The sequence below is a fragment of the Thalassophryne amazonica genome, chromosome 1, assembly GCF_902500255.1.
Source record: "Thalassophryne amazonica chromosome 1, fThaAma1.1, whole genome shotgun sequence".
In the NCBI taxonomy this organism is placed as follows: domain Eukaryota; kingdom Metazoa; phylum Chordata; class Actinopteri; order Batrachoidiformes; family Batrachoididae; genus Thalassophryne; species Thalassophryne amazonica.
This window is the reverse complement of record NC_047103.1, coordinates 65,306,944-65,316,579: the sequence shown is the minus strand read 5'-3', so window position 1 is coordinate 65,316,579 and position 9,636 is coordinate 65,306,944.

The following is a 9,636-nucleotide window of genomic DNA, read 5'->3' as shown; positions in this document are numbered from 1 at the left end:
CTAGGGCCAAGATTAGGTTTCTTAAATCATGGTTTAATCACTGCAGATTTGAAACATTTAGGAACAGATCCAGAAGTTAAAGAAAGTGTTGTATGGCTGGGGGGGCCTGGCTGCCTTTTTGTTTCTGTTTTTTGTCCTGTCTTTTGTTTTTCGTTCCAGGTGGCTTGCATTTGGGACTGAGTGGCTGTGTAGCTGAGTTTATCAGGACCTCACCCTGATCACCTGAGGCTGATCACCTGCGGCTCGTCAGGACTCACAGCTGTGGTGCATCTACATGGATTGGAACATGGTGGCATTTAAGACTGGAGTACACAGTGTGTATTTGCCAGAGACTCGACCTTGTGACCAGACGGGTGAGATCGTCGTCTCGGGAGCCATCTCATCATCAGTGGATGCAGAGAACGTCCAGGTTTGATGCATGGTCTGTGAAAGAGGAGGGGGTGAGGTCTCACGCTCGTCAGCACACTTCCTGAGGTACGTTAGATTTTGTGACTAACATTTATAAAGTCAGTAAATGTGGTGTCCCTCACACCTTATTATATTGAGCTGTATGTTGGTCGTGTAATCAGCTTCCTCTGCAGTGGAGTTTTGTGAACTGGGTGTTCCATGCCTGCAGGGTGGGAAGCTGATTAGTAATTAAGCCAGGAAGTGTTTGCTGTTTGTACACCTTTGAGCGGTTCCTCTGTGTGTAGAGTGTGGACTCACATGATGATTTCTTCTTTCACAGACTCGGTTTGTCACGGCCACCTGGGGGGTGTCGGCGGGGTCCTTGGGTCCGAACTGGTTCTGGCTCCGGACCGTTTTGTGCTGCTGGGAGCACACCGCAAATCCGCCACGCCAGACCGCGCACTTATTTGTTTGTATTTTTTCACATCACTGTTATGTTTATTAAACCCTGTTATCCTTTGTACCGTGCTCTGCTTATTTTATACTGGGTCCTTCAAACGCTGGTCGGTTCTCCGGGCTGCGTCCGACACATAACAGTAGTCTCTGGCCAAACATCACGGACCCAGCGGTAGCAGAGACGGTAACGCACCGGGAAGGCGGCAGCAGACGTTCAAAAGTTATCCGGATCAGTTACGGATGCTCTCCGCCCGGATGGTGCGCGTTGGAGAACCCATTACTGAATACTGATTTGAGCGCTCATGCAGCCGTGTTTCCTGTGTTTGTGCCTTATCCGTGGGTCGTGGGGGAGTGTGACTGGCGACGGCTTCGCGTCACACTTCGACCGGATAAGAGGTTTAAACGGGAGCTGCAGGAGTTGGTCTGTAATGGGTGAACGCGCACGGCGGAGCTCTGTGGCACGGGTCGCGGTGCTTCCTGTGTTACAGTCGTAGCCCCGTTTCCCTGGGTAATGATAGCTACTGCGTCTGTTGTGTCAGCTCCGGTGTTATTTAGTTGAGCACATTTTTGGTTGTGTGTTACACACAGCTGCTCACAGGAAAAGCAGCATGAATTATTTTCTGTCACCAAAGGGGGTTTTTCATTTTTAGCACTCTGGCTCCCTCTGTTGGTGACTGAGTCACATTACCGTTAAGCTCTTAAGTTGGAACAGGTGTGTTCCATTTGTTTGAGCTTAACGGTATACATCACTTATTTGTTTTGTGTTAGTTCATTTTGTGTGGGTGTTTTTTGAGTTGGTTTTTGTGTGGGATTATTTTTTCCACTATTAGTGTCTGGGGTTGTGACCCTGCAGCCTGTTTGGAGCAACAAAAAAGGACCCAAGCAACTTTATGTTAGTCTGTTAGTCTTTCTTTTTATTTCTTTTAGTTTCACCTCCCCAGGGTTTGATGGGACGGTCCCCTGGGGGGTGATGGGGGGTAATTGGGTTGTTTTTTCTTTTTTCTTTTTTTTTGTTTTGTTTTTTGTTATGCCCTCTCTTCTCCTCTGACTCCAGCCGGGTGAGCCGTAGAGTCGGCATTGCTGGAGTGGTGCAGTTTGGTTATGCTGGGCATTTCCCAGGTAACCTCTGCACCCGGGAGGGGAGGGGGGGGGTTTGGGGTATTTTCTTTTTGTTCCCTCTCTTCTCCTCTGGCTGCAGCCGTGTGAGCCGTAGTGTCGGCGTTGCTGGAGTGGTGCAGTTTGGTTATGCTGGGCGTTTCCCAGGTAACCTCTGCACCTGGGGGGGGGGGGGGGTGTTTTTGTTTGTTGATTCCCTGTTCCACCTCTGGCTTCAGCGCACCTTTGAGCCGTCTGCCATCGGCATGGCTGAGGTTTGGGGCAGTGGGATATACCCGCAGCTGGTGGCTGGTTTGGAAGTCGGAGGAGTGGCGCCGTTTTGTGCCGTCTGCCATAACCGCTGTTCCACTCCTCCCGGTTGGCTTCTGGGGTATAGTCACGGTTGGTGACACTGGACGTGCTTCCAGTTTCCACTGCGCCAAGGGGGTGGGGTTGGGGTTGTTTTGTTTGTATGTTTTTTTTCTCCTTTTGTTTTTCCCCCCAGTTTCCGCCCTCGGGGTTTGACTGTGGTGTCCTCTGGGGGGGAAAGGGCTGTGGGTCCATCTAGCCCTAGACGGCCGGGGCTGGGTCCGTTGGTCATGAGGGGAGGCGTCTCCTGGGGTTGATGGAATGGTCCTCTGGGAGGCGCTGGGAGTCCCCGTGGGTGACATTGGATCCCAGAGGGACCTCGGCTGTGGTTATTACTCCTGGAGCTGGCGGGATGTCCTCTGGGGGGTGTTGGTCCCTACATGTTGTTGGGGGGGGGGTGTTAGTGTTTTTATTTGTTAGCTTAAGTTTGGGTTGTTTTTCTTTTCTCCCCTTCCCGGGGTTTGATGGGACGGTCCTCTGGGGAGGGGGGGGGGGGTTAGTGTTTTTATTTGCTAGCTTAAGTTTGGGTTGTTTTTCTTTTCTCCCCTTCCCGGGGTTTGATGGAACGGTCCTCTGGGGAGGGGGGGGGGGGTGTTAGCATTTTTATTCGTAAGCTTAAGTTTGGGTTGTGTTTTTCTTTTCTCCTCTTCCCGGGGTTTGATGGGACAGTCCCCTGGGGAGGGGGGGGTGTTTTGGTTGTTTGTGTTTGTCTTTTTTGTTTTATGACTAATCAGACTGTGAACATGGTTGGACAAAGGCTGACCGCACAGGTTCAAGAACTCCTGGCCACACCTGTGCTAATTGACTGATAGAAACAAGGGCAAATATGCAGCCAGAGGAGAAGACATCAAGCGTTCTGTTAGATGAAGATTCTGTTGGAAGATGAATGCGGATACGGTTTCCAGCCATGGTCCCTGGAGGGGGGTGTTTCTCCTGGGCCAGGTTTGTGTGGTCGCCGGGAGGCTTCCCGTGAGGGTGGGGTACTGTTGTATGGCTGGGGGGGCCTGGCTGCCTTTTTGTCCTGTCTTTTGTTTTTCCTTCCAGGTGGCTTGCATTTGGGACTGAGTGGCTGTGTAGCTGAGTTTATCAGGACCTCACCCTGATCACCTGAGGCTGATCACCTGCGGCTCATCAGGACTCACAGCTGTGGTGCATCTACATGGATTGGAACATGGTGGCATTTAAGACTGGAGTACACAGTGTGTATTTGCCAGAGACTCAACCTTGTGACCAGACGGGTGAGATCGTCGTCTCGGGAGCCATCTCATCATCAGTGGATGCAGAGAACGTCCAGGTTTGATGCATGGTCTGTGAAAGAGGAGGAGGTGAGGTCTCACGCTCGTCAGCACACTTCCTGAGGTACGTTAGATTTTGTGACTAACATTTATACAGTCAGTAAATGTGGTGTCCTTCACACCTTATTATATTGAGCTGTATGTTGGTCGTGTAATCAGCTTCCTCTGCAGTGGAGTTTTGTGAACTGGGTGTTCCATGCCTGCAGGGTGGGAAGCTGATTAGTAATTAAGCCAGGAAGTGTTTGCTGTTTGTACACCTTTGAGCGGTCCCTCTGTGTGTAGAGTGTGGACTCACATGATGATTTCTTCTTTCACAGACTCGGTTTGTCGCGGCCACCTGGGGGGTGTCGGCGGGGTCCTTGGGTCCGAACTGGTTCTGGCTCCGGACCGTTTTGTGCTGCTGGGAGCACACCACAAATCCGCCATGCCAGACCGCGCACTTATTTGTTTGTATTTTTTCACATCACTGTTATGTTTATTAAACCCTGTTATCCTTTGTACTGTGCTCTGCTTATTTTATACTGGGTCCTTCAAACGCTGGTCGGTTCTCCGGGCTGCGTCCTACACATAACTGAAAGATTAATAATTTCCAGCACAGTCAGCCCAAGAGTGGGCCATAGGTCCTTAAACAGTTTTGTTGGTATAGGATCAAATAAACAGCTTGTGCTTTTTGTTGACATTACGTGTTTTGTCAGCATGCCTAGTGAGATACTGTCAAATTCTGTAAATCTAGGTAATACCTCAGTAGTGGCGCCCACATCAATAGCAGGGTGTAGTGGCTGGATTAAGGCATGCCGGGATATGTTTAACCTGATGTCTTCTATTTTCTTCCCAAAGTAATCCTGTAAAACTTGTGCTGTAAAAGGAGAGTGAACTACAGGTTGTTGTCCATGCAAAAGTGTTGCCACCATGTCGAACAAGAACTTTGAGTTATGCTTGTTTTTGTTGATCAAATCAGAGTAGTAAGTCCACTTTGTAGCCAATAATGCATACTTATAGTCTAAGATAGCATCACGCCACGCAAGGTGAAATACTTCTAATTTTGAACGACGCCATTTCCGTTCTAGACCTCTTGCTTTATGCTTGAGGTCATGCAGATAATCATTGAACCAAGGTGACTGATTTGGGGGAGCACGGTTTTAACACAGGTGGTTGCAATCATGTCGAGTGTAGTTTTGAGCACTGAGTTTAAACTATCCACAAGTCTGTCTTCTGACTGGGTATTTGTCAGATGTGAAGCCAAGACATCAGGCAGTCTAGCTTCGAGTTCAGTCTTAGGAGTTGATGCATCGCCGTAAAGATATATAAGGTTGTTGTTCCACTAAACATGGCAGCGAAACTGTAAACTTAATAAGTGAGTGATCAGACACCACTGATGTAAGAGGCATGATGTCAATATTCGTGACAGCAATAGCACGTGCGAGAACCAGATCCAGGGTATTTCCACCAATGTGCGTCGAATCCCGAATGCACTGCCGAAATGCTAATGCATCCACAATTTCCATAAATGATTTGCAGAGGGGATCAGAAGGCTTATTTATATGAATGTTAAAGTCACCAATGATCAGAATGTTATCTACACTAGTTGACAAGTTAGAGATGAACGCACCAAATTCATCTAAGAATTCAGAATATGGGCCAGGAGGCCTATATACAGTGACAAAGTAATACGACTGATTTTTATTCTTCTGACCTTGGCAATGTGTAATATCCTGAGCAGGGTGGAGAATCAGTTGCTCAAATGAGTGATATTTGTAACCCCAACAGCTAATAAGCTAAACCTAGATTTATAAATTAGAGCAACACCCCCGCCTTGCTTTGCATCATGAGGGACATGACAAAATGCATATGCTGGTGGGCAGGCCTCATTTAAGGGGAGGACAGCTGTAGGTTTAAGCCAGGTTTCACATAGCCCAATCATATCTAAGTGATGATCAATAATTAGATCATTGATCAACAATGATTTTGAGGACAGTGAGCTTATGTTAATGAGATCCAGTCTAAGGACCTTAGTGGGGTTGACAGTTGAACTGTTTGGGTTTAGGGGTGGTTCCAGAGTAGCATATATAAGATGCCTAGAAGTAGGTTTGGGTTTAAGACATTCCACCCGCATTGTAGGTAGCAGACACGAAATCTTTGCTATTGCCGGAACAACCACTGGGCCATCCTCAATTTCAACATCATCCAATATAGTAATGGGTATTAAGTTTGGAAAGCATATCCCTCTATGATTTTTTTTTATTTATTTTAATACCAACGATTTTGGTATTCTTTCTATATCCACCTACTGCTATCTACAATAGCAATATTTCATATTCTGAAATATCGTATCCCCCTTCCAATATACATTCTACAAATATGTGGTCCTGATTGACACCCTGAAATATTATAGAACATCTGTCCAGGATGGGGTTGGGGTTAAGATATCCGGGGGTGGGGTGGGGGGGGGGTTATAACTCTGCAGCTGACTTGCTTTGCAGGGGGTGGGGGGGGGGATATCCAGAGTGGGGAGTAAGATATCCCAGGACAACTCCCCCCAGGGGAGAAATTAAACTGAGACACCTGGAAGCTAAACTGGGACACAGGGTGTGGAGGTTCAGCCTCAGGCTGCAGGAGCCGACTGTGGACTTTGGAGGATTCTGTAGGGTGTGAACCCGCACAATGTCATAGGTAGAGTGGTGCGACCTCCATTGCACCTCAAGGACTTGTTTGGTTCTGAGTCCAATTACAAGTTTTTTGTTATGGTTTTATTGATGCTGAGTTTTGTTTTATGTGTACAGTGTCTGTCCGGTGTTGCAGACCAAATGGTCTGCCGGCGCTAAAAATTGGTCCACCCTACCTCCACTGCACATGCGTCATTTCAGAGCTCAGCCGCTAGTCTAAAACAGTCTCTTCACCCAATGCGATCAAATGGATTAATGGGAATATTAAACATCAGATGACAAGGTAAAACCTCTTAAATCATTCTAAAGTCAGTTTTAAGAAGAAACAAGACGATAATCTGTGACGCTTTGAAATGACCAACGTGCAGTGAACGCATCAGCTAGCACCTCATGATGTGGACACTGCTTTAAATTTTTATGGTTGTTTTCAAGTTTTCCAGTGAACAATCAAATATTTATTCTCATGGACTTTGGGTAATGCCTAAAAAATGAGAACACAATCATAAGTGGCACTATGGCTAGATATCAATGAAATGTGGTGAATGAATAAATGAATGGGAGATAGATTAACGGTGATACACACAAGCAAGAATTGAGAACTGAGATAAAAAAATTTCACTGTGCGAGCACTGATTTCTTCCAAAGATGGTAGCCATCAATAACAATCATTTTGTCACTCTGGATTACAATCATAGCTTGAAATGAAAACACAGGCAGCTGATAATAGATCATTAAGATGGGTAAGTACCGTTGCTATGATACAAAGATACTTTATAAAGTTTAACCACTCACTTCTGTTATGTGTCGGACGCAGGCGGAGAACCGACCAGCGTTTGAAGGACCCAATATAAAATAAGCAGAGCACGGTACAAAGGATAACAGAATTTAATAAACATACAGTGATGTGCAGAATTACAAACAAATAAGTGCGCGGTCTGGCGAGGTGGAAAAACGGTGCGCTCCCAGCAGCACAAACGGTCCGGAGCCAGAACAGTTCGGACCCAAGGACCCCGCCGACACCCCCCAGGTGGCCGCGACCAACCGAGTCTGTGAAAGAAGAAACCATCATGTGAGTCCACCACTCCACACACAGAGAGACCACATAAACAGCAAACACTTCCTGGCTTAATCACCAATCAGCTTCCCACCCTGCAGGCATGGAACACCCAGTTCACATTCTCCACTGCAGTGGAAGCTGATTAAACGACTAACATAACAGCTCAATATAATAAGGTGTGAGGGACACCACATTTACTGACTGTACTCATGTTAGTCACAAAACCTAAAGTACCTCAGGAAGTGTGCTGACGAGCGTGAGACCTCACCCCCTCCTCTTTCACAGACCATGGCATCAAACCTGGTACGGTCTCTGCGTCCATGATGATGAGATGGCTCTCTAGATGACGATCTCACCCGTCTGGTCACAAGGTCGAGTCTCTGGCAAATACACACTGTGTACTCCAGACTTAAATGCAACCATGCCCCAATCCATAAAGATGCACCACAGCTGTGAGTCCTGACGAGCTGCACATGACAAGCTTCAGGTGATCAGGGTGAGGTCCTGATAACTCAGCCACACAGCCACTCAGTCCTGAACGCATGCCACCTGGAAGGAAAAACAAAAGACAGAACAGAAGACAGAAACAAAAGGCAGCCAGGCACCCCCAGCCATACAACAACTTCAACTTTAACAGTAAAAGAAAACGGATTCATTCCATGTCTGCATCAGCATGCAGAAGACAGAACATACTACAGTTGCATCACAAAAACATTTTCTGTTTCAGTCAGAGTGAACAGTTTTTACCTTACCATTTCAGGAGGTGCAGGTGATACGTATCAGTATGGAATCTCCTGAGGACCTTTTCCTTCCATTCACTTAGGGAGTTGTGTGTGAGGTCTTACTCTTTGGCCAGCTGAACAAGCAGTGGGTACATGGTGTGTGGACCAACGGTGGTCAGTGAAGACATCTGGCAGTAGTGAGCAGGAATTTCCACACATTGCAATGAGTGTACAAAGCGTTAATCCAGGTTTCATAGCATCCACTACACTTGGAATGGCTTACTGTCTTTTGTGGTACCTTGACAGGAGTTTTTGTGTTGCCCATCTTTTGGCACCTCCTGCTTTCGCTGATGCTTTTTCTGCACACCGGCACCTTTTGTTGCCTCAAAAATGTTCACTTGTGATGTCAACTTATGAATAGCAATCTGCTAGATGTTAGCGCATTGTGTCTTTAAAGGAATGACAGATGACAATAAGACCTGGTTTATTTCATGCTATAACCAAAATCCCCCCCATGACTAAGTGCTGTAACGCCTCTGCACACTGTGCCCTAAAATGTGTTCAGATTTCATGCCCCGTATTTAGCAGTGTGGAGTTGGACATGCCCAAATGCATTTGCACTTTGCACCATTGACCTTGCGCTGTACATCAAGAGAGGGCCCTGTGTGTTGAACTGATGTGAAAGTTGTAAAAAGTAATAATGACAATAATAATTTTGTAAAGTGCACAGTCTGCCCTACATTATTCATCTATTAAGTATAAATGCTCCTGAACCAACCAAGGAACTGCATGTCTGATGATCTTATTAGATTAGCCCCAAAATAAAGTGGCATTGAACAACTTACAAAGGCAGTTTAATTTTATACTATCTCCAGTTGCTTGGTAACAGGCTTAAAATCAGCCCATTGAAGCGTAATAAGTAAAGCACCCCTTGGAGTAAAGACTGGATGTGTATTTTCCCCAGAATGTGACTTTATTGCCTCAACTAGCCAATTACTGACACACTGAGTCATTTCCTGGCATATGGAGGCATTCATGTAAATGTACATTTAAGTTTTGACCACTTAGAGTGTGACATTTCCCCAGAACTGTACTGTGAAAGCAGTTTTTAATTTTCTGTGAGGTAGTGGCAGACTAACGGTAAAAAAAAGACATATAATTACTGTCAGGACTTGATTTACCTTCATTACCACAACTGCCGTGCTCAACCGTGGGCTAGCAGTGGTCCTTGTCACACATGCACGGGTAAGACCTAAAATGATTGCACTATCTTGATTGCATTTGACATTTAAGATTTAAAACTTTCAAAATGTCAGATGGTGGCAATATAGAGAATAATAAGAATAACAAGAACTGTATTAATCCTGAAGGAAATTGTTTTGCAAGAGTGCCTAAACAGTAAACTTTGCTTTTTAAAAAAAAATCTTTTTTTTTCTTTTTTTTACAGTGTGAACAATGACTACAACATGTTGATGCAAAATGACTGAAGACACTTGCACAAGATGTTGACAGTATTGCACATAGCTCTGAGTAACTGAAAAACTGATTATGTCTTCATTCTGCAGAAGGGGGAGGAATTATACAGTCTAATT